Genomic DNA, 23,653 nt, shown 5'->3' with positions numbered 1-23,653 from the left:
TAACTCAAGACGATGTAAATGTGTCGTCTCGCATACTTATTGTCCACATACAAGAATGTCACACGACAGAATTAGAAAAAAGATATTGGAATCCTCTCAGCGGATGAGAGGGTTCTTCTGTGTTGTACCTTCCGTAAATCTTACGCTGGTGTAGTGGGCTGCCTTCTCTTCTTGCGGCTCAATTTACGACCAAGCTCCCTAACCTGCCAAGTTGTTCGAAGCTGCAGGGCTCCATTTATCAAGTGCACCCCGCCTGGTTTGCTACGCCTTGAAGGAAGCTCCCTCCCAGCTCAAGCATATCCTCCTCCTCCTCCTTCTTATCCATACTCCAGATGGACGATCACTGAATAACTCTTGAAGCCTCCAGGCGCTTCCTCCCCTGGAGAACGACCACTGAATGACCCTCGAACTGCTCAAGCATTACCTTCTGTTCTTCTGCCCTCCTGCAGGACGACCACATGCATCATGCATGCATAACAGGTCCTTGGTAGTCATTGCTAGTACAGTGCGTAAACACCATTGTTCTCAGTGCACCTGTCCAGTTCTTCCTCAGTCTACCTTTCTTCATTGTACCTTCTGCTGTGCTGTTATCTATATTCCTGACCAACATAGCATCTGCCCTGACCATACCACCCTAAAAGACTTTAGTCCACGGACATCTTAGATGATTTCCTCATGCAACTGTCCCTCTCGCATCTATTCTGTACCTGTCCTCATTATTCCAGCTGTGTTACACAAGGTATTGAACTCTGCTGCAGTTAGCTTTTTAGCTAGGTGTCACATCCATACAGTAGAGGTGGGACAAGTAAATCTTCACGGAAATTTCTCGATTTCTTGAACACCACTTTTTTCATTGGCCAAAGCTTTCGATGCACCTCCCATTTTTCTCCCTGGCATTCTCTGCTTTAAGCTTAAGCTTTCTCACTACCACCCCTACTCAATCTTATTCTCAGATACCTAAGTTCATCCACAGCTTCCAGTTTTTCACCATTTAAACTGGTATTACGCTACGATATTCCACATCTTCCGAAAACTTGTCCTTCATTTTGTCGCATTCACTCTTGACACCCTCCTCCTTCGCACATCGTCAAAGCAACCCAACGTTCAATCTCATTCCATTTCAGATTCATCTGACAATATAACATCATATACATACAATAACTGTTGCAACGTCCAGTCTTTTTCAACCTAATCTAGCCGTACACCACCATCACCACAAGCCGTCTCTCATCTCACAACTAACACTGCTCCATCCAAAGAAGAATAATATTAAGCCTATATGGTGACAGCACACAGCCTTGACGCACCCCACATATACCTAAAATTGCTCATACTGCCACTTACTCTCAGACATGTACTTAATGCATTTAACAACAAAATCTTAACATTCATATGTCCTTCTTGCAGGCCACATTAAGTCAGAACTGTCTGCTTTATCGTATGGCTCATTTCTAAATCCATTAATGCTGAATTCGCTTTCATTTTATCTTTAAAAGTTTCCCCAATACCAGTCTAGGTGCAAAAATTTGGTCTACGCACTCACTTGTCTTCCCAGACCCCACCTCGTACTCACTAACCGTTATCCTCCTGGCCAGGCGAGTGACGTCTCGGGCGACGATTGGCTCACATGAATTGCCGGGTCCGCCTCCTCCGAACCTCTGCTTATTTCAGTAATTTTGTTATTTACATCTAATTAAGGCTCCAAATTTATGATATATATATATATATATATATATATATATATATATATATATATATATATATATATATATATATATATATATATATATGACCTAATACCGTACTTAAAATAAATTGCACTGTATAGTCATGTGTTCATAAAGACTCAGATGTTCATTTGTTTTAGTGCGGCCGCCGTAGTGTCAAAGGATTTATCGCAAGGTTGAGCTCACTCTTACTGATAACCTCTCCTGCCGGGCGCGCCGCAACCCACTGCTGCTCCCTCCACCGCCGCCAATTAGGGTGTGGACGCCGTGGAGGACAACCCCGCAGATAAGACCGGCTGGTCCCTGATGAATAGCCGTGGATGTCAAGGTGGAGGAAGCTGGTGTGCAGGAAATTACCACATATTCTGTTGCCGGGAATTTATCATGGATTATGATGTTTGCTACGTATGTGTTGTAGTTTAATTAATGTTCCCGGTATGTATTACTCTTTTAGACGATCACGTTCGTTTGATAAATGGCTTTATTCTACACCATCATTATGCAACATGACCGTTGTTAGAGGGATAGATGAGTTATTCATTTTTTTATTTTAATAAGGTGTAACCAAGATCCATTCGGATGCGTTTCAGCCATTTTAGTCAACATGCCCCAGACTTCGTGGGTCAGCCTCCCCCAGACTTCGTGGGTCAGCCTCCCCCCAGACTTCGTGGGTCAGCCTCCCCCAGGCTTCGTGAGTCAGCCTCCCCCAGGCTTCGTGGGTCAACCTCCCCCAGGCTTCGTGGGTCAGCCTCCCCCAGGCTTCGTGAGTCAGCCTCCCCCAGGCTTCGTGGGTCAGCCTCCCCCAGGCTTCGTGGGTCAGCCTCCCCCAGGCTTCGTGAGTCAGCCTCCCCCAGGCTTCGTGGGTCAGCCTCCCCCAGGCTTCGTGGGTCAACCTCCCCCAGGCTTCGTGGGTCAGCCTCCCCCAGGCTTCGTGAGTCAGCCTCCCCCAGGCTTCGTGTGTCAGCCTCCCCCAGGCTTCGTGGGTCAGCCTCCCCCAGGCTTCGTGAGTCAGCCTCCCCCAGGCTTCGTGAGTCAACCTCCCCCAGGCTTCGTGAGTCAACCTCCCCCAGGCTTCGTGAGTCAACCTCCCCCAGGCTTCGTGAGTCAGCCTCCCCCAGGCTTCGTGGGTCAGCCTCCCCCACAGGCTTCGTGAGTCAACCTCCCCCAGGCTTCGTGAGTCAACCTCCCCCAGGCTTCGTGGGTCAGCCTCCCCCAGGCTTCGTGAGTCAGCCTCCCCCAGGCTTCGTGAGTCAACCTCCCCCAGGCTTCGTGGGTCAGCCTCCCCCAGGCTTCGTGAGTCAACCTCCCCCAGGCTTCGTGAGTCAGCCTCCCCCAGGCTTCGTGAGTCAGCCTCCCCCAGGCTTCGTGAGTCAGCCTCCCCCAGGCTTTGTGAGTCAACCTCCCCCAGGCTCTGTTGCTGGTGTCTTGGTATCGTTGCAAGAAGGTCCTTGGCCATAAGTTCTTGGGTTCCCCCTTGTGCTGAAGGGCTAACTCCTCTAAGTCATGGTCATTAGTGAGCTTGTCAGTGATCCGTGCTGACATTGACGACGGCGGGAAGTGAGAGAGAACAAATATTTGCAAAATTACATTTTGTCGTCATGGCTGTTCTGGTGAACGTAAATATAAAGAGAACATCTGAAAAAAAAGTAAAAGAATTAACTTCTCCCTTTTTTCTGTGTTCTATAACTAATTGTCTGACTAAACCTGTACGATTGTCGGAACTGGATCCTCTATATTTAGGCTTGGGTGCGGTACGACACTCCGTCTTCATTAAAAGTCTGTTTTGCAGTGATTTGTCCTGGATGTCGCTCACGTCAGACGCTATGGAAAACGCTTTGCTCGAGACCTGTACTACTTATTTAACGTCCTTGCACTCAGGAGTCGTCCTCCGGCGAGTGAAGCTTCGGACCAAAAGAATCCGCAGTGGTCTGTAGTCTCGTCCCTGACGGTAGAGGGTGTGGTGTATGGTTAGGAGGTGCTCATGGTTCTGGAGCACCCAAGGTGTTGGTCTTCAGAGCTTTTAGTATACCGCCATCCAGCCACTTTGTTCGTCTTCAAAATCTAACTTCATATTTTGACATTATGGCGCTACGCTGTATTTTTCTTGGAGTGGTTCAGCTTTCGAGGTTGATGAACAAACAACACATGGGTAACACCAGGATTTTTTCTCAGAAATAGATTCTGGGTTAATTATACCTAAAGCAATATATGTGATATTTTCCATACTCGTTCTCTGTTTCTCGCGTATACACCCATGCCTCACCGCTAGGACTACTGTACCATCAAGCATACCTATCTTTGTCCTCACAAACAGTGACCCAGTGACCTCTCTTTCCACACACTCCTCAGTGCACCCAGGACCTTTGCCTGCCACACCCGCCTATTTCAAATTTTGTTGTTCCTTCCGCTGTCAAGTCCACTCCCAGGCACCTAGAACTCTCCAATTCCTCCAGGTTCTCTCCATTCAAATTCACATTCAGATCAACCTTTCTCGCCCCACGCTAATGAACATCATAATCTTGCTTTTATTCGCATTAACTCTCAGCATCCTTTTTTCACACTTGAGTCTGCTGCCTGCGTCATCATCAAACAGCAACTAACTCATCTCCCATCTCTCTCTCTCTCTCTCTCTCTCTCTCTCTCTCTCTCTCTCTCTCTCTCTCTCTCTCTCTCTCTCTCTCTCCCCACAGCATACTGTAGACCCGCCTCTCTCTCCAAGACCCTTGCATTTGCTTCCCTCACCACTCCGCGCCACCTCACCACCACTCACCTCTTCACCACACCACACTTTCTTCCACACATCGCACCTAGAACCCCAATTATCACAATTTTCTCCACATACCGCTCGTCCCTCCACGCACGACACCTTCCTCCAGACACCTCACCTCCCTCCATATGTGTACACCTTCCTCCATACACAGCACCTACACCCTCCTCTCTCCACGTCCTATACCCACTCCTCCTTCCACACCCACACACCCCATCCATACTCCACACCTACACCTTCCAGTACACCCTACTTCCACACCTACCTGCACACCCCATACCAACACCTTCCCGCGCACTCCACACTTACACCTTCCTCCACAACCCAAATTTGTCTTATGGTCCCGCTTGAGCTGCATAGTTCTGTCTAGATGTTCTTGTCTTATCCAGGCTCTACGGTCCATCATGTTGCTACGAAACTCCATCTAGGGTCTGATGTCCGTCCAAGGTCTGTTGTCCCACCTGGGTCTGATGTCCCACCTGGGTCTGATGTCCCACCTGGAGTTTGTTGTCTCTCACTTAGTATATGTAGCCCTACGTAGGATCTGTTGTCCCACCTGGATCTCATATCCTTCCTAAGGTCTGTTGTCTCACCTAGGGTCTGTAGTCCCAGGTAGGGTCTGTTATCCCAACAAGGGTCTGGAGCCCCACCTAGGGGCTGCTGTCCCACATGGGTCTATAGTTCCACTAGCATGTGTTGTTCCACCTCAGGTTTGTAGCCCCCACTTAAGGTCTGATATTCCATATTGGGTCTGTAGCCCCATCTATGGTCTGTTCTACCTAGGGTCTTAAGCCCCACTTGGTGTCTATTGTCCCACTTAGGATCTTGGACCTTACATCCTCGCCTGCCGAATTGGTCCACTTTGGCATATGACTACGACTAGCATCTGTGGCCCCTGTCCTGCATGCGCGACCACGGCTCAGTGGCCTGACTACGAGGGCAGGTGAAGAGGGAGGTGCGGGCATAGCGTCCGGTGACTACGTAGCATAAAGTGTAAAGTCGTCGACGAACTCGGTTTTTGTCGTTCATCTCGTGCATTCTATTTTTTTTTTTTTTACTGTTCGACTTAAGAGCTCACAATACCGCCGGCTAATGATCTTTCACCGGTAATGGTCATTCCTGTGTGCGTGGGGCTTGTCCGGCCGCTGATTGTGATCAGGGAGAGTGAGTGAGGCTGTCTCACGCACCCACCAGCCTTCACGACTCCTCCCAGTGGATCCTTAACCCTCACAGGCCAGCATGTCGGAAGAGATATATGTTTGCTCCTGTCAGGCTTTCTTTCCTGTCGGTCCCTCATCTCAAGGGTAGACTTGGACTGCAATTATTTTTTTGAATGAATTACCGAGGCTCAGGACGAGGTCGTAGATGCAGAAATAAGATGAATACAAATACGATCGTCTCGTTAGAGATAGGATTGCCAGGCACCTGGATATTCCCAGACATAGCGAGGCACAGAATCGGTTCTTACTTTCCCCGACGACAAGAAATTATATGCCAGTAGTGTAAAATGTTTCTTCCATGGTTCATGAATTTCTCTGAATGGCTAGTTACTGCCAGGAGGTTGAATTAGAGCCTAATGATAGTTAGCACTGGCTGTCACCACAGGTGCTGACTTAAATGAAATAGTAATCATTAATTTTCTGGAGGTCTCGGGTATCATAAAGTTGTCGTAGTCTTTTTTTTTTTTTTCTTCAACTCTGGAGTTTCTATCATAACTCGAAAAGTAAGTGTGCAAAACAGTCGCTGAGGCAGGAGGGACGTGCTCCACGCTACAACGATTGCAAATCAAAAGAAAATATGAGAAATTCTTCATCAATACAGAAAGAAAATGTGGTGTGAATATGGAGTGTCTGCACCTCACTGTTTCTAGGGAGAGGTGCTGGGAAGAGGGTTGACACAAACGTAAACTTGTGGCGAGGCAGAGAATGGTTGGCTGGCTAGGGCTACACACAGATATGAATGGCCTCTGTTATAGTTGATTTCTTTTTCGTTTTTTAAGAGGGAAAGAGTCAGGTGATGTCCATTACTAAAATGGCGAAGGACGATGATCATTATTCGTCATTTAAGACTAATTTTAAGAGGCGTCACCTTTGATATTTGTACCTGTTGGACAGTGGGAACACAAGAAATCGAACAAAAACTTAACACATTCATGATGGAATTGTTGGAAGGGCTTGAAAATATTGTTTTTAAAGATAAAAGTTGCATTCATAGGATGGATGAACATCGGGGAACTGGCCTTAAAGTATAGCATCCCTGTGGTGTAGGGGCACAGACTTGTGTAAGGCCGTCACTGGAGTATGTTATATTCCTAATACGATGATGCCTGATTACAGATGCGGGTGAGGCAGACAGTATGGGCGGACGGCCATACTGTGGCATAATGACTCGCAGTATAAGGTAGTCGTGGGCAGTACAGGACTAACCTAACACCCTGGTCTCGCTGATAGGGAGCGACAAGACCTCATCATTTGTATCTACAGGACGTACTTCACTTCCTGGGCAACAGTAACTGTTACGAGGTGTTTGGTGATGCATTACCCGGAGCGTCTGGGCGTGCCAGCTCACATCAAGATGCTGACCTAACTGTTGTTATTGGTGGCTTTGATGACTCTGAGCAGGGTAGAAGTTACGCCAGACGCTGCCGTGCCTGGGGAAAGGTGAGTGCGCATACTGAGCAGGGTGGCTGCCCTACTGAGTGTAGCTACACCACAAAAGAATGGGGGAAGGCAGACCACACATCGCTCATCTCTTTGTTGATGAGTCTCTTGCTGAATTAGTTACGAGCCATAAAACGGAGAACGATGGCGACCACCTGTCTGACTACCCTTCCATAATGGCTGTATTCCCTTCCTCGCCCTCCCTTCCCGCTGCTGAAGGTTCACGCTCTTTGACATGTTGGCTCTGGAGGAAAGGCTGGCTCTTCTGACAAACAAATACACAGATCTACTAGTGAAGGTTCTCGTGATAGCACTTCGGCTAACTCAAAAACTTGTTTGTATCTTAAGGCAGTCTCTGGGCAGATGCCATCTGTACAAGGAAGGCCGGTTGACACGCATCATACGGAACCCGCTATCACCAGGTTACTATAGATTAGAGGGAGTAAAAGATAGATTTGAGCCAAGTGTTTCTCCCATGAGGAGTTTCACGAAGCTTGAGCTGAGAGTAGCAAGATCAGTGGCTGTGCTCTGAACCTGTGCAGTCGTGGGAGATGAGTCGGGCGTTTTCTTTGAATAGAAGGATCTCACACGCAGTACAGACGTTATGTAAGAACAAATTGCTATTATAGTTTTTCCTGCTTGTATTCATAACCCTTTTTCGTACTGAAGACTTATGTGTTGTGTTCCTACTGTGCTGGAAAACACTGTAACAAACAAATAGTTCTGAAATATTACAGTGTTGATAAGCGATATTTTTTTTAAGACATTCTAAGAAATTAAACACTAAAAGCTCATGTTTATTTGGCCGCATGTGTTTCTAGTGGGCTCCTTCACCATAGAACATCATCCTCAGATGTTAAGTTCCACTGTCCAGATTCCCATCCCCGAGAGCTGCAGAAGATCCTCGTTCAACTCTGTGACACGAGCACAGCAGTTGGACTCGACACGTAAACAAGTTGACAGATTACTTGACCAATTCCGCAAGACACCATGTAGTCCGCTGGCCGTGGACACATTTCAGTATCAGACGGTTTTGGGTTCTCTTTCTCAACTCATTCTTTGGAACACAACGGCACGTCGGTACGACCCTCAACCACGACGGTACGACCCTCAACCACAACGGTTACGACCCTCAACCACGACGGTTACGACCCTCGACCACGAAGGTACGACCCTCAACCACGACGGTTACGACCCTCAACCACGACGGTACGACCCTCAACCACGACGGTTACGACCCTCAACCACGAAGGTACGACCCTCAACCACGACGGTTACGACCATCAACCACGACGGTACGACCCTCAACCACGAAGGTACGACCCTCAACCACGACGGTACGACCCTCAACCACGACGGTACGACCGTCGACCACGACCATACATCCCTTCCGCATGATAGCTTGACCTCTGACTTGACCTTGAGGGTAAGGTCAAAGCCCAAACTATCATACCCATGGGTCGTACCGTCGTGCTCCCGTTTCGATTCGTGCTGAAATTTTTCGTCTTAAGTAACCTCAGGTACACTGGTCATTCATGATTCAAAATAACTGTATAGTTTATCTTTTTTATTTCCCTGAGAAGGTCGTAAAGTGTTGTATTATTCTTCCAATGCTAAGGTCAGTAACGCGTTGTTGTAACGTTGTTTTGCTAATGACCTCAGCTACTAGTTAACCTTCTGTGAATGCTCGGTACGTGCCTTCCTCTTATTACTCATGTTGATCATGTAGCCAGGCTTCATCTGTCATTACTCATGTTGATCATGTAGCCAGGCTTCATCTGTCATTACTCGTGTTGATCATAGAGCGAGGCTTCATCTGTCATTACTCGTGTTGATCATAGAGCGAGGCTTCATCTGTCATTACTCGTGTTGATCATAGAGCGAGGCTTCATCTGTCATTACTCGACTTTGTCTAGGAAAATCATATATTCTTGAGTGTATCAACGGTGTCTACAGAGACGCTGCATTACGTATTACTACAGTTACTAGTTTATGTCTAATCCTTTTCCTTTATAGCTTATCCTTTATAGCTTATCCCTTATGTATCTATTCCTCTATATCTGATCCTTTATATTTAATCCTGTATATCTCATCCTTTAAAGCTAATCCTTTAATCTAATCCTTTATATTATACCCTATATATCTAATCCCTTACGTCTAATCCTTCATATCGTATTCTTAATACCTAATTCTTTATACTTAGTCAGACACATATTGATTTTTCATTGAACTTGCCTTTGTCTGTAGGGTGTCTGTGCACAGACTACTGTGGTCTGATAGATGTACTTGACTCTGTATTTCACTTTTCTAAATTAGTTTTCAAGTCTTTATTGATTGTCGTGGGTGTTGCATGTTCATCACTTGCGCTGTGAACCATTTATACGTATCTTGGGTTTTGTTGGTATTTGATACTGACGTACAGTACATGATCGGTAATTACTTTTAAACGTTTTCACGCCCTGCAAGACTTAGTATCAACTAAATAAGCGGAATGACTCGTTTATTTTTAAGCTCATTTTCCAAATAAAGACATGAGTTAGTCTGAACTTACCCGCCCCAATGATTCCCACACCCCTTTCCTCCCCACCTTCTCCCCGACCCCACCACTACCCCACCATCCCATGGTCATCCCGGAGACGGTCCGCCCGTTAATTAAGCCCAGCAATTACCGAAGCTTTTGTTGATTCTTTAGCCTGTCTCGTGTTGTGGATGGTCCGGCAGCCCCTGGTCCATCCTCTTACTATCCCTGTCTTTCTTTCCCTTCCCAGATTAATCCTTCTAACCTCAGGATATCGTCGAGTTGATACCTTTTATTACCGTCGTGACTGGCTGGCTGTGGAGCATCTCTCTCACTGGGGCGCACCAGACCTGCTGGCCCAAAAGGCTGGGTCTCCGACACGTCCAGGCAGCACCACACGTCCTCCAGCCTGGTTTATTCGCCTTTTGTTTCACATGTTCAACACCCTACCTTCACCTGTTCTCCATCCTGCCTTCCCCTGTTCTCCATCCTACCTTCACCTGTTCTCCATCCTACCTTCCCCTGTTCTCCGTCCTACCTTCACCTGTTCTCCATCCTACCTTCACCTGTTCTCCATCCTACCTTCACCTGTTCTCCATCCTACCTTCACCTGTTCTACATCCTTCCTTCCCCTGTTCTCCATCCTACCTTCCCCTGTTCTCCATCTTACCTTCCCCTGTTCTCCATCCTACATTCATGTTCTCCATCCTACCTTACCTGTTCTCCATCCTACCTTCCTGTTTTCCATCCTACCTTCACCTGTTCTCCATCCTGCCTTCCCCTGTTCTCCATCCTACCTACACATGTTCTCCATCCTCCCTTCACCTGTTCTCCATCCTACCTTCCCCTGTTCTCCATTCTGCTTTCACCTGTTCTCCATCCTCCCTTCCCCTGTTCTCCATCCTACCTTCACCTGTTTTCCATCCTACCTTCCTGTTCTCCATCCTACCTTCCTGTTCTACGTCCTCCCTTCACCTGTTCTCCATCCTACCTTCCTGTTCTCCATCCTACCTTCACCTGTTTTACATCCTACCTTCCCCTGTTCTCCATCCTACCTTCCCCTGTTCTCCTTCCTACCTTCATCTGTTCTCCATCCTACCTTCACCTGCTCTACATCCTACCTTCACCTGTTCTCCATCCTACCTTCACCTGTTCTCCATCCTACCTTCACCTGCTCTACATCCTACCTTCCCCTGTTCTCCATCCTACCTTCATCTGTTCTCCATCCTACCTTCCCCTGTTCTCCATCCTACCTTCCCCTGTTCTCCATCCTACCTTCATCTGTTCTCCATCCTACCTTCACCTGCTTTACATCCTACCTTCACCTTCTCGCTTCACCTGTCTACGCCCTGTGCATCCTTCCCTACTTGTTCTCTATTAGTCTCCGAGCATCATACTGTTATCATCTCTCCGTTTGATTACGTTCCTTCCCTGAGGCAAAATTCTCGCCTTTCACCCGGTCACCAAATCACATAGTATTCACATGAAGAAATTAAGTGGACTTTCCATTAATATAAGATCCATCCGACACAAGACTAGACGATAGATACTGAACACGTACATGTCGTGTGATTACTGGAAACATTTCTCATCTCAAAAATACAACGATCTCATGAGTGTGTACAATTTGCCAGAATGCAAACCATTTTTATGTGATGGCGATGGTCGAGGGGGCGGAACTGCATTTTATGTAAAGCCTTACCTAAACACCGTCGAAACTACGACATTTGTTGCTGGTGAACGCTTGTGCGGTCAAAATTGTCCAAACTTTACATAAGCGTTGTCTGCAGACGCCCTCTAGCCAGACAGAGGATATTGACACTGTCATGTAGGAGAGTTTACAACGAGCAATACAGGATAAAGACTCGATCATTCTGGAGGATTTTAATCTTACAGAAATCAACTGTCTCGGGTGTAGAAAGTGGATCCGCTAGAATTATCAGCTTTTGCTGAGAACAGTTTCCTGTACCAAACTGTCACAAAGCCGACGAGGAAAGCTAACGCACTTGATTTACTTCATGCATTCCAGGAATTCTTAATAACTGATATCTGTGTTGGTGAACATGAAGGCACTTGGGACCATAACATGGTTAGGTTCGACATGAATATCAAAATCGATTCACCTGGAACCACTATTATTACCACCAATCTTCAAAGGACGGATTTTGATGGATTGCGCGACTCATTCAAGAGTATCACCCTTGTTGATTCACGCCCAGAGGAACTATGAGCAAGTTCTGAGCCTCAGCTCATGCACAAACAAGACAATAAAACCAACAACAGGCCTTAATGGTTCTCCCCAGATGACACAAGAGCTATACGGTGCACATAAATTCTGCAAGACTGGGAAATCATACAATGACTTAAATATTGCAATGCAATATAACAGAGTTCGAAAAGACGTAAACAGACTTTTAAGCAAGCCAAGAAAGAGAGTACGAAAGGAGTATTGCAAGCGACAGTAGTAGAGCTCCTCCAAGACTTCATAGATGTGTTAGTAATAGGAAACATACGAGTGGGGTAGGACCCTTAGTAAACGGAGATGGGGAACCAATGGTGGGTGATAAAAGCATAATAACATCCCTGAACAAGATTTTCAGCTCTCTTTTTTAACACAAGAAAGCAGAGAATCGAATTCTGAGTCAGTGATGAATAACAACAAATTTTGAGTCAGTGATTAGTAGCACACACGCGACACCAGACTTTTATCGACACGATATGGGAAGTACTAACACATATGAGCTGTAGACCAGTGAAAAGTCCAGGTCCTTATTGCTTCTACAGGGATCCGTCCTTAGGCATATACTTCCCATTGTTTATATTAACGATATTGACGTAGGGCTGACTGACTTAGGTGTCCAGATGACACAAAAGATCGGCAGTGTCGTATTAACTGCCGAAGATAGTTTTAGATTACAGGAGGATCATGATAAAATCGCTGAAAGGTCTAGAAAACGGAAAAAAGCCGTTTCACGTCAGATTTTGCAATTAGAAAACGTCATCAGAAAATCGATCATGGACTGATGGGCCACAAGGGATCTCGGGGCCACTGTCCTCATCGACCTCAAATTCTCCCAGTAATGTAACGAAGATGTCAAGAAAGCAAATGGGATGTTAGTATTTACTAACAGAAACTTTACAAGAGCAGGGATGTGATTTTGCCGCTATACTTAAGTCTAGTTAGACCACACCTCGATTCTGCAGTGCAATTCTGCCCCCAAATGCTATCTCTGAATGGGAAGTTGTGGAACGAGGAGCAACTTGATTCCTTCCTTGTGTAAGAAAACATATGAGAACAGATTGCTAGAATTAGACTTGTTCTTCCCTAGCAGCAGGCGTTTCAGAGGCAAATTAATGGAGTGTTTTAAGATACTTAAAGAATTCAACAACGTCGATATTGAACATTTCTTTACAGTAGCGCCAGCACTGCCAGCGAGAGGAAATGGGCTTCAAGACCACAGATTTAAACTGGATTGTTCGAAGTGTTTCTTCACCAACGACATTATTGACGCGTGGAATATGCTCCCACAACAAGTTGTTGAGAGTAACACTCTTAATATCAAAATTAGGCTTGATCATCATCTGCCACTCTCCGGTACTGAATCATTCATTTAATCAATTATCATTACGTAGTGGTATATCATGCTACCTTCTTATCCACCGATCTCACCCTGCCCATGTTGCGTTAATATACCAACATTAATTGACAAGTTTCCCTTGCTCTAGGTGAGTAAGATAGAATTAATGTATCATTCTTCCACGTCAAGAGTAAATATAGACTTGGTAAATCGCGATAGCTGGAGATCAAGTTTATCCTTACTATTGTCTTTATAACAAAAAGTGGAGGGAAGGATGTCGTTGGTCATTGGATACATGACACTCACATTCATTCTACTTTACTACTGTGAAAAAGAAAATCCTTCCGGCATGTTAATCCTGCAAGGTATTTTTTCTACCTGTTTTCGACCAGTGTGTTGACGGAGGGAGTGGAGAGTTGGGAGAGAACCTTTACTTTGCTATCCTTTTCTTCTACTGCTTTCCAGGGAACTTCATTTCTTTTATCTTAATTATTAAGGTTAAATCACCTCACTTAGACCCTGGGTCTGTGTAGTGTGTGTGTCTGTCTACGTAACTCTTATATATTGTATGTTTTTTTCGTTGCAACAATCATAGTTGCCACCTTTCATTTTTGTTCTTTTTAACAGGGAAACCCTGTCCGATACGGAGGGCATTTGCCTCTGTTAGTGACTCCAGTCACTTTACCGTTTTATGGATTTCTTTAGAATTTATTCCCCCGTTCCTGCTGCAGGAGGTCAGAGGTCAAGCATTATTCATTTATGATGTACACATGATTCAGGGTTACATTGAAAGGTCAGCCCATATTCCCTTCGTATAATCCACGCTTTCCGCCGGCGACACACGTCGCACACGTTTGATTTTTACCCAAAATACAGAGAGAGGAAAATATAACACGGCCAGTGTGTGTGTGTGTGTGTGTGTGTGTGTGTGTGTGTGTGTGTGTGGGGCACGTTCTGTACCTGGACCAATTTTGAAGTTTCTGACGTCATCGTACCTTGCCTCGTTCCGCAGTGAAATGAGATTTAAACTTTTGCTTTCTCTCTGCACCATCTGCTCACTCGATTATTTTGTCAAACTGAAGGTAAGCACTGTGGTCCAATAGTAGTCCTATATATATATATATATATATATATATATATATATATATATATATATATATATATATATATATATATTATTTTTTTTTTTTTATTATACTTTGTCGCTGTCTCCCGCGTTTGCGAGGTAGCGCAAGGAAACAGACGAAAGAAATGGCCCAACCCCCCCCCATACACATGTATATACATACGTCCACACACGCAAATATACATACCTACACAGCTTTCCATGGTTTACCCCAGACGCTTCACATGCCTTGATTCAATCCACTGACAGCACGTCAACCCCGGTATACCACATCGCTCCAATTCACTCTATTCCTTGCCCTCCTTTCACCCTCCTGCATGTTCAGGCCCCGATCACACAAAATTTTTTTTTTTTTTTTTTCCTTTTTTTCACTCCATCTTTCCACCTCCAATTTGGTCTCCCTCTTCTCCTCGTTCCCTCCACCTCCGACACATATATCCTCTTGGTCAATCTTTCCTCACTCATTCTCTCCATGTGCCCAAACCACTTCAAAACACCCTCTTCTGCTCTCTCAACCACGCTCTTTTTATTTCCACACATCTCTCTTACCCTTACGTTACTCACTCGATCAAACCACCTCACCCCACACATTGTCCTCAAACATCTCATTTTCAGCACATCCATCCTCCTGCGCACAACTCTATCCATAGCCCACGCCTCGCAACCATACAACATTGTTGGAACCACTATTCCTTCAAACATACCCATTTTTCCTTTCCGAGATAATGTTCTCGACTTCCACACATTCTTCAAGGCCCCCAGAATTTTCGCCCCCTCCCCCAACCTATGATCCACTTCCGCTTCCATGGTTCCATCCGCTGCCAGATCCACTCCCAGATATCTAACACACTTCACTTCCTCCAGTTTTTCTCCATTCAAACTCACCTCCCAATTGACTTGACCCTCAACCCTACTGTACCTTATAACCTTGCTCTTATTCACATTTACTCTTAACTTTCTTCTTCCACACACTTTACCAAACTCAGTCACCAGCTTCTGCAGTTTCTCACATGAATCAGCCACCAGCGCTGTATCATCAGCGAATAACAACTGACTCACTTCCCAAGCTCTCTCATCCCCAACAGACTTCATACTTGCCCCTCTTTCCAAAACTCTTGCATTTACCTCCCTAACAACCCCATCCATAAACAAATTAAACAACCATGGAGACATCACACACCCCTGCCGCAAACCTACATTCACTGAGAACCAATCACTTTCCTCTCTTCCTACACGTACACATGCCTTACATCCTCGATAAAAACTTTTCACTGCTTCTAACAACTTTCCTCCCACACCATATACTCTTAATACCTTCCACAGAGCATCTCTATCAACTCTATCATATGCCATCTCCAGATCCATAAATGCTACATACAAATCCATTTGCTTTTCTAAGTATTTCTCACATACATTCTTCAAAGCAAACACCTGATCCACACATCCTCTACCACTTCTGAAACCACACTGCTCTTCCCCAATCTGATGCTCTGTACATGCCTTCACCCTCTCAATCAATACTCTCCCATATAATTTACCAGGAATACTCAACAAACTTATACCTCTGTAATTTGAGCACTCACTCTTATCCCCTTTGCCTTTGTACAATGGCACTATGCACGCATTCCGCCAATCCTCAGGCACCTCACCATGAGTCATACATACATTAAATAACCTTACCAACCAGTCAACAACACAGTCACCCCCTTTTTTAATAAATTCCACTGCAATACCATCCAAACCTGCTGCCTTGCCGGCTTTCATCTTCCGCAAAGCTTTCACTACCTCTTCTCTGTTTACCAAATCATTTTCCCTAACCCTCTCACTTTGCACACCACCTCGACCAAAACACCCTATATCTGCCACTCTATCATCAAACACATTCAACAAACCTTCAAAATACTCACTCCATCTCCTTCTCACATCACCACTACTTGTTATCACCTCCCCATTTGCGCCCTTCACTGAAGTTCCCATTTGCTCCCTGGTCTTACGCACTTTATTTACCTCCTTCCAGAACATCTTTTTATTCTCCCTAAAATTTAATGATACTCTCTCACCCCAACTCTCATTTGCCCTTTTTTTCACCTCTTGCACCTTTCTCTTGACCTCCTGTCTCTTTCTTTTATACATCTCCCACTCAATTGCATTTTTTCCCTGCAAAAATCGTCCAAATGCCTCTCTCTTCTCTTTCACTAATACTCTTACTTCTTCATCCCACCACTCACTACCCTTTCTAATCAACCCACCTCCCACTCTTCTCATGCCACAAGCATCTTTTGCGCAATCCATCACTGATTCCCTAAATACATCCCATTCCTCCCCCACTCCCCTTACTTCCATTGTTCTCACCTTTTTCCATTCTGTACTCAGTCTCTCCTGGTACTTCCTCACACAGGTCTCCTTCCCAAGCTCACTTACTCTCACCACCCTCTTCACCCCAACATTCACTCTTCTTTTCTGAAAACCCATACAAATCTTCACCTTAGCCTCCACAAGATAATGATCAGACATCCCTCCAGTTGCACCTCTCAGCACATTAACATCCAAAAGTCTCTTTCGCACGCCTGTCAATTAACACGTAATCCAATAACGCTCTCTGGCCATCTCTCCTACTTACATAAGTATACTTATGTATATCTCGCTTTTTAAACCAGGTATTCCCAATCATCAGTCCTTTTTCAGCACATAAATCTACAAGCTCTTCACCATTTCCATTTACAACACTGAACACCCCATGTATACCAATTATTCCCTCAACTGCCACATTACTCACCTTTGCATTCAAATCACCCATCACTATAACCCGGTCTCGTGCATCAAAACCACTAACACACTCATTCAGCTATTCCCAAAACACTTGCCTCTCATGATCTTTCTTCTCATGCCCAGGTGCATATGCACCAATAATCACCCACCTCTCTCCATCAACTTTCAGTTTTATATATTTTTTTTTTTTTTTTTTTTTTTTTTATACTTTGTCGCTGTCTCCCGCGTTTGCGAGGTAGCGCAAGGAAACAGACGAAAGAAATGGCCCAACCCCCCCCCCCCATACACATGTACATACACACGTCCACACACGCAAATATACATACCTACACAGCTTTCCACGGTTTACCCCAGACGCTTCACATGCCTTGCTTCAATCCACTGACAGCACGTCAACCCCTGTATACCACATGACTCCAATTCACTCTATTTCTTGCCCTCCTTTCACCCTCCTGCATGTTCAGGCCCCGATCACACAAAATCTTTTTCACTCCATCTTTCCACCTCCAATTTGGTCTCCCTCTTCTCCTCGTTCCCTCCACCTCCGACACATATATCCTCTTGGTCAATCTCTCCTCACTCATTCTCTCCATGTGCCCAAACCATTTCAAAACACCCTCTTCTGCTCTCTCAACCACGCTCTTTTTATTTCCACACATCTCTCTTACCCTTACGTTACTTACTCGCTCAAACCACCTCACACCACACATTGTCCTCAAACATCTCATTTCCAGCACATCCATCCTCCTGCGCACATCTCTATCCATAGCCCACGCCTCGCAACCATACAGCATTGTTGGAACCACTATTCCCTCAAACATACCCATTTTTGCTTTCCGAGATAATGTTCTCGACTTCCACACATTTTTCAAGGCTCCCAAAATTTTCGCCCCCTCCCCCACCCTATGATCCACTTCCGCTTCCATGGTTCCATCCGCTGACAGATCCACTCCCAGATATCTAAAACACTTCACTTCCTCCAGTTTTTCTCCATTCAAACTCACCTCCCAATTGACTTGACCCTCACCCCTACTGTACCTAATAACCTTGCTCTTATTCACATTTACTCTCAACTTTCTTCTTCCACACACTTTACCAAACTCAGTCACCAGCTTCTGCAGTTTCTCACATGAATCAGCCACCAGCGCTGTATCATCAGCGAACAACAATTGACTCACTTCCCAAGCTCTCTCATCCCCAACAGACTTCATACTTGCCCCTCTTTCCAGGACTCTTGCATTTACCTCCTTTACAACCCCATCCATAAACAAATTAAACAACCATGGAGACATCACACACCCCTGCCGCAAACCTACATTCACTGAGAACCAATCACTTTCCTCTCTTCCTACACGTACACATGCCTTACATCCTCGATAAAAACTTTTCACTGCTTCTAACAACTTTCCTCCCACACCATATATTCTTAATACCTTCCACAGAGCATCTCTATCAACTCTATCATATGCCTTCTCCAGATCCATAAATGCTACATACAAATCCATTTGCTTTTCTAAGTATTTCTCACATACATTCTTCAAAGCAAACACCTGATCCACACATCCTCTACCACTTCTGAAACCGCACTGCTCTTCCCCAATCTGATGCTCTGTACATGCCTTCACCCTCTCAATCAATACCCTCCCATATAATTTACCAGGAATACTCAACAAACTTATACCTCTGTAATTTGAGCACTCACTCTTATCCCCTTTGCCTTTGTACAATGGCACTATGCACGCATTCCGCCAATCCTCAGGCACCTCACCATGAGTCATACATACATTAAATAACCTTACCAACCAGTCAACAATACAGTCACCCCCTTTCTTAATAAATTCCACTGCAATACCATCCAAACCTGCTGCCTTGCCGGCTTTCATCTTCCGCAAAGCTTTTACTACCTCTTCTCTGTTTACCAAATCATTTTCCCTAACCCTCTCACTTTGCACACCACCTCGACCAAAACACCCTATATCTGCCACTCTGTCATCAGACACATTCAACAAACCTTCAAAATACTCATTCCATCTCCTTCTCACATCACCGCTACTTGTTATCACCTCCCCATTTACGCCCTTCACTGAAGTTCCCATTTGCTCCCTTGTCTTACGCACCCTATTTACCTCCTTCCAGAACATCTTTTTATTCTCCCTAAAATTTACTGATAGTCTCTCACCCCAACTCTCATTTGCCCTTTTTTTCACCTCTTGCACCTTTCTCTTGACCTCCTGTCTCTTTCTTTTATACTTCTCCCACTCAATTGCATTTTTTCCCTGCAAAAATCGTCCAAATGCCTCTCTCTTCTCTTTCACTAATACTCTTACTTCTTCATCCCACCACACACTACCCTTTCTAAACAGCCCACCTCCCACTCTTCTCATGCCACAAGCATCTTTTGCGCAATCCATCACTGATTCCCTAAATACATCCCATTCCTCCCCGACTCCCCTTACTTCCATTGTTCTCACCTTTTTCCATTCTGTACACAGTCTCTCCTGGTACTTCCCCACACAGGTCTCCTTCCCAAGCTCACTTACTCTCACCACCCTCTTCACCCCAACATTCACTCCTCTTTTCTGAAAACCCATACTAATCTTCACCTTAGCCTCCACAAGATAATGATCAGACATCCCTCCAGTTGCACCTCTCAGCACATTAACATCCAAAAGTCTCTCTTTCGCACGCCTGTCAATTAACACGTAATCCAATAACGCTCTCTGGCCATCTCTCCTACTTACATAAGTATACTTATGTATATCTCGCTTTTTAAACCAGGTATTCCCAATCATCAGTCCTTTTTCAGCACATAAATCTACAAGCTCTTCACCATTTCCATTTACAACACTGAACACCCCATGCATACCAATTATTCCCTCAACTGCCACATTACTCACCTTTGCATTCAAATCACCCATCACTATAACCCGGTCTCGTGCATCAAAACCGCTAACACACTCATTTAGCTGCTCCCAAAACACTTGCCTCTCATGATCTTTCTTCTCATGCCCAGGTGCATATGCACCAATAATCACCCACCTCTCTCCATCAACTTTCAATTTTACCCATATTAATCGAGAATTTACTTTCTTACATTCTATCACATACTCCCACAACTCCTGTGATGACCGAGGGTGGGCTCCAACCTAATCCTCCATCAACCTGCAAAGAGCAACCAATTGCTGAGGGTTGAGAAGGCCAATAATCATAATATTACTGAAAGCTGCGCGCTGGAGGACGGGTTCGGCAAATGAGGAAGAAGACCGATTTCGACGATGAAGGCCTGCACTGTGGCTGAGAGATTGACTTGAGGAGGCAGAAGTGATATTGTGACAGTGATTGTGTCAGCGTCGCGTCGCCTCGCCGCAGTGTATCGAGACAGACTTCCCCAGAACTTTTAAAGGGGAAGTAAATGTTTATAGTTGTGTTAATGGAGTGATAGTTTTCATGCATGGTGTTTTTGACAAGAAAATAGTGAAGTTGGAGAAAAAATGTAGCTTAGACATTGAAGCTTATTGACACAGTGGTGAAATTGATGAGAACTGCTATTGACGTTTGTGTGAATAAATTGTACATTTCCTTTTTCCATAGCCAGAGGTTGAACCATTATGTGACATTCATTTTTTTTTTTTTCATTCATTTCAAGCTAAAAGTTTGTTTCTAAATTGTTCTTACATTTTTCATATGTATATATATGTATGTGTGTGTGTGTGTGTGTATGTGCATATGTGTGTGTGTGTGTGTGTGTGTGTATATGTATATATATATGTATATTATCCCTGGGGATAGGGGTGAAAGAATACTTCCCACGTATTCCTCGCGTGTCGTAGAAAGCGACTAGAGGGGACGGGAGCGGGGGGCCGGAAATCCTCCCCTCCTTGTATTAACTTTCTAAAATGGGAAACAGTTTTATATATATATATATATATATATATATATATATATATATATATATATATATATATATATATATTTTTTTTTTTTTTTTATACACAAGCCCATTTTTTGCATTCATGACGCTGCTACCAGCCATTCCTGTGAATTATCATGATTTCCATGTGAGACATGAGACCAGTCAACCTGCGACGACCCGAGGCGAGCAGATATATTCCGAACTGACTTCCTTCCGGATATCTTGTGGTTCACAGGTCAGACTCCGTCGCGAAACGAAGGCTTTAAATCTGGCTGTCCTTCGGGCTGGATGAAGGGGAATAAAGCATTACCTCACTGGGTATAATATATGATATGTATAACTCCTTAGAAGCAGAGTGACATGTCTCCATTCCTTCCCTCTTCATGTCTCCATCCTTTCCTTCTTCATATCTCCATCCTTTCCTTCTTCACGTCTCTATCCATTTCTTCTTTATGTCTCCATCCTTCCCTTCTTCTTGCCTTCATCCTTTCCTTCTTCATGTCTCCATCCTTTTTTGACGTCTGTCTGATATATATATATATATATATATATATATATATATATATATATATATATATATGGATGTTAATGTGCTGAGAGGTGCAACTGGAGGGATGTCTGATCATTATCTTGTGGAGGCTAAGGTGAAGGTTTGTATGGGTTTTCAGAAAAGAAGAGTGAATGTTGGGGTGAAGAGGGTGGTGAGAGTAAGTGAGCTTGGGACGGAGACTTGTGTGAGGAAGTACCAGGAGAGACTGAGTACAGAATGGAAAAAGGTGAGAACAATGGAAGTAAGGGGAGTGGGGGAGGAATGGGATGTATTTAGGGAATCAGTGATGGATTGCGCAAAAGATGCTTGTGGCATGAGAAGAGTGGGATGTGGGTTGATTAGAAAGGGTAGTGAGTGGTGGGATGAAGAAGTAAGATTATTAGTGAAAGAGAAGAGAGAGGCATTTGGACGATTTTTGCAGGGAAAAAATGCAGTTGAGTGGGAGATGTATAAAAGAAGGAGACAGGAGGTCAAGAGAAAGGTGCAAGAGGTGAAAAAGAGGGCAAATGAGGGTTGGGGTGAGAGAGTATTATTAAATTTTAGGGAGAATAAAAAGATGTTCTGGAAGGAGGTAAATAAAGTGCGTAAGACAAGGGAGCAAATGGGAACTTCAGTGAAGGGCGCAAATGGGGAGGTGATAACAAGTAGTGGTGATGTGAGAAGGAGATGGAGTGAGTATTTTGAAGGTTTGTTGAATGTGTTTGATGATAGAGTGGCAGATATAGGGTGTTTTGGTCGAGGTGGTGTGCAAAGTGAGAGGGTTAGGGAAAATGATTTGGTAAACAGAGAAGAGGTAGTAAAAGCTTTGTGGAAGATGAAAGCCGGCAAGGCAACAGGTTTGGATGGTATTGCAGTGGAATTTATTAAAAAAGGGGGTGACTGTGTTATTGACTGGTTGGTAAGGATATTTAATGTATGTATGACTCATGGTGAGGTGCCTGAGGATTGGCGGAATGCGTGCATAGTGCCATTGTACAAAGGCAAAGGGGATAAGAGTGAGTGCTCAAATTACAGAGGTATAAGTTTGTTGAGTATTCCTGGTAAATTATATAGGAGGGTATTGATTGAGAGGGTGAAGGCATGTACAGAGCATCAGACTGGGGAAGAGCAGTGTGGTTTCAGAAGTGGTAGAGGATGTGTGGATCAGGTGTTTGCTTTGAAGAATGTATGTGAGAAATACTTAGAAAAGCAAATGGATTTATATGTAGCATTTATGGATCTGGAGAAGGCATATGATAGAGTTGATAGAGATGCTCTGAGGAAGGTATTAAGAATATATGGTGTGGGAGGCAAGTTGTTAGAAGCAGTGAAAAGTTTTTATCGAGGATGTAAGGCATGTGTACGTGTAGGAAGAGGGGAAAGTGATTGGTTCTCAGTGAATGTAGGTTTGCGGCAGGGGTGTGTGATGTCTCCATGGTTGTTTAATTTGTTTATGGATGGGGTTGTTAGGGAGGTGAATGCAAGAGTTTTGGAAAGAGGGGCAAGTATAAAGTCTGTTGGGGATGAGAGAGCTTGGGAAGTGAGTCAGTTGTTCGCTGATGATACAGCGCTGGTGGCTGATTCATGTGAGAAACTGCAGAAGCTGGTGACTGAGTTTAGTAAAGTGTGTGAAAGAAGAAAGTTAAGAGTAAATGTGAATAAGAGCAAGGTTATTAGGTACAGTAGGATTGAGGGTCAAGTCAATTGGGAGGTAAGTTTGAATGGAGAAAAACTGGAGGAAGTAAAGTGTTTTAGATATCTGGGAGTGGATCTGGCAGCGGATGGAACCATGGAAGCGGAAGTGGATCATAGGTTGGGGGAGGGGACGAAAATCCTGGGAGCTTTGAAGAATGTGTGGAAGTCGAGAATATTATCTCGGAAAGCAAAAATGGGTATGTTTGAAGGAATAGTGGTTCCAACAATGTTGTATGGTTGCGAGGCATGGGCTATGGATAGAGTTGTGCGCAGGAGGATGGATGTGCTGGAAATGAGATGTTTGAGGACAATGTGTGGTGTGAGGTGGTTTGATCGAGTAAGTAACGTAAGGGTAAGAGAGATATGTGGAA

At 44.7% G+C, this 23,653-nt stretch overlaps 1 protein-coding gene across 4 annotated transcripts in view; it reads left to right on the top strand.

Annotated features, from left to right (window-relative positions):
- The window catches only part of dgo (ankyrin repeat domain containing protein 6 diego), an 858,998-nt gene that overhangs the window by 775,433 nt on the left and 59,912 nt on the right, over positions 1-23,653 (top strand). The gene's annotated exons all lie outside the window — the stretch shown is intronic.

This window comes from Panulirus ornatus, chromosome 1 (genome assembly GCF_036320965.1).
Source record: "Panulirus ornatus isolate Po-2019 chromosome 1, ASM3632096v1, whole genome shotgun sequence".
Lineage (NCBI taxonomy): Eukaryota > Metazoa > Arthropoda > Malacostraca > Decapoda > Palinuridae > Panulirus > Panulirus ornatus.
The sequence above is the reverse complement of the archived record's forward strand: the minus strand, read 5'-3'. Positions and strand labels throughout refer to the sequence as shown.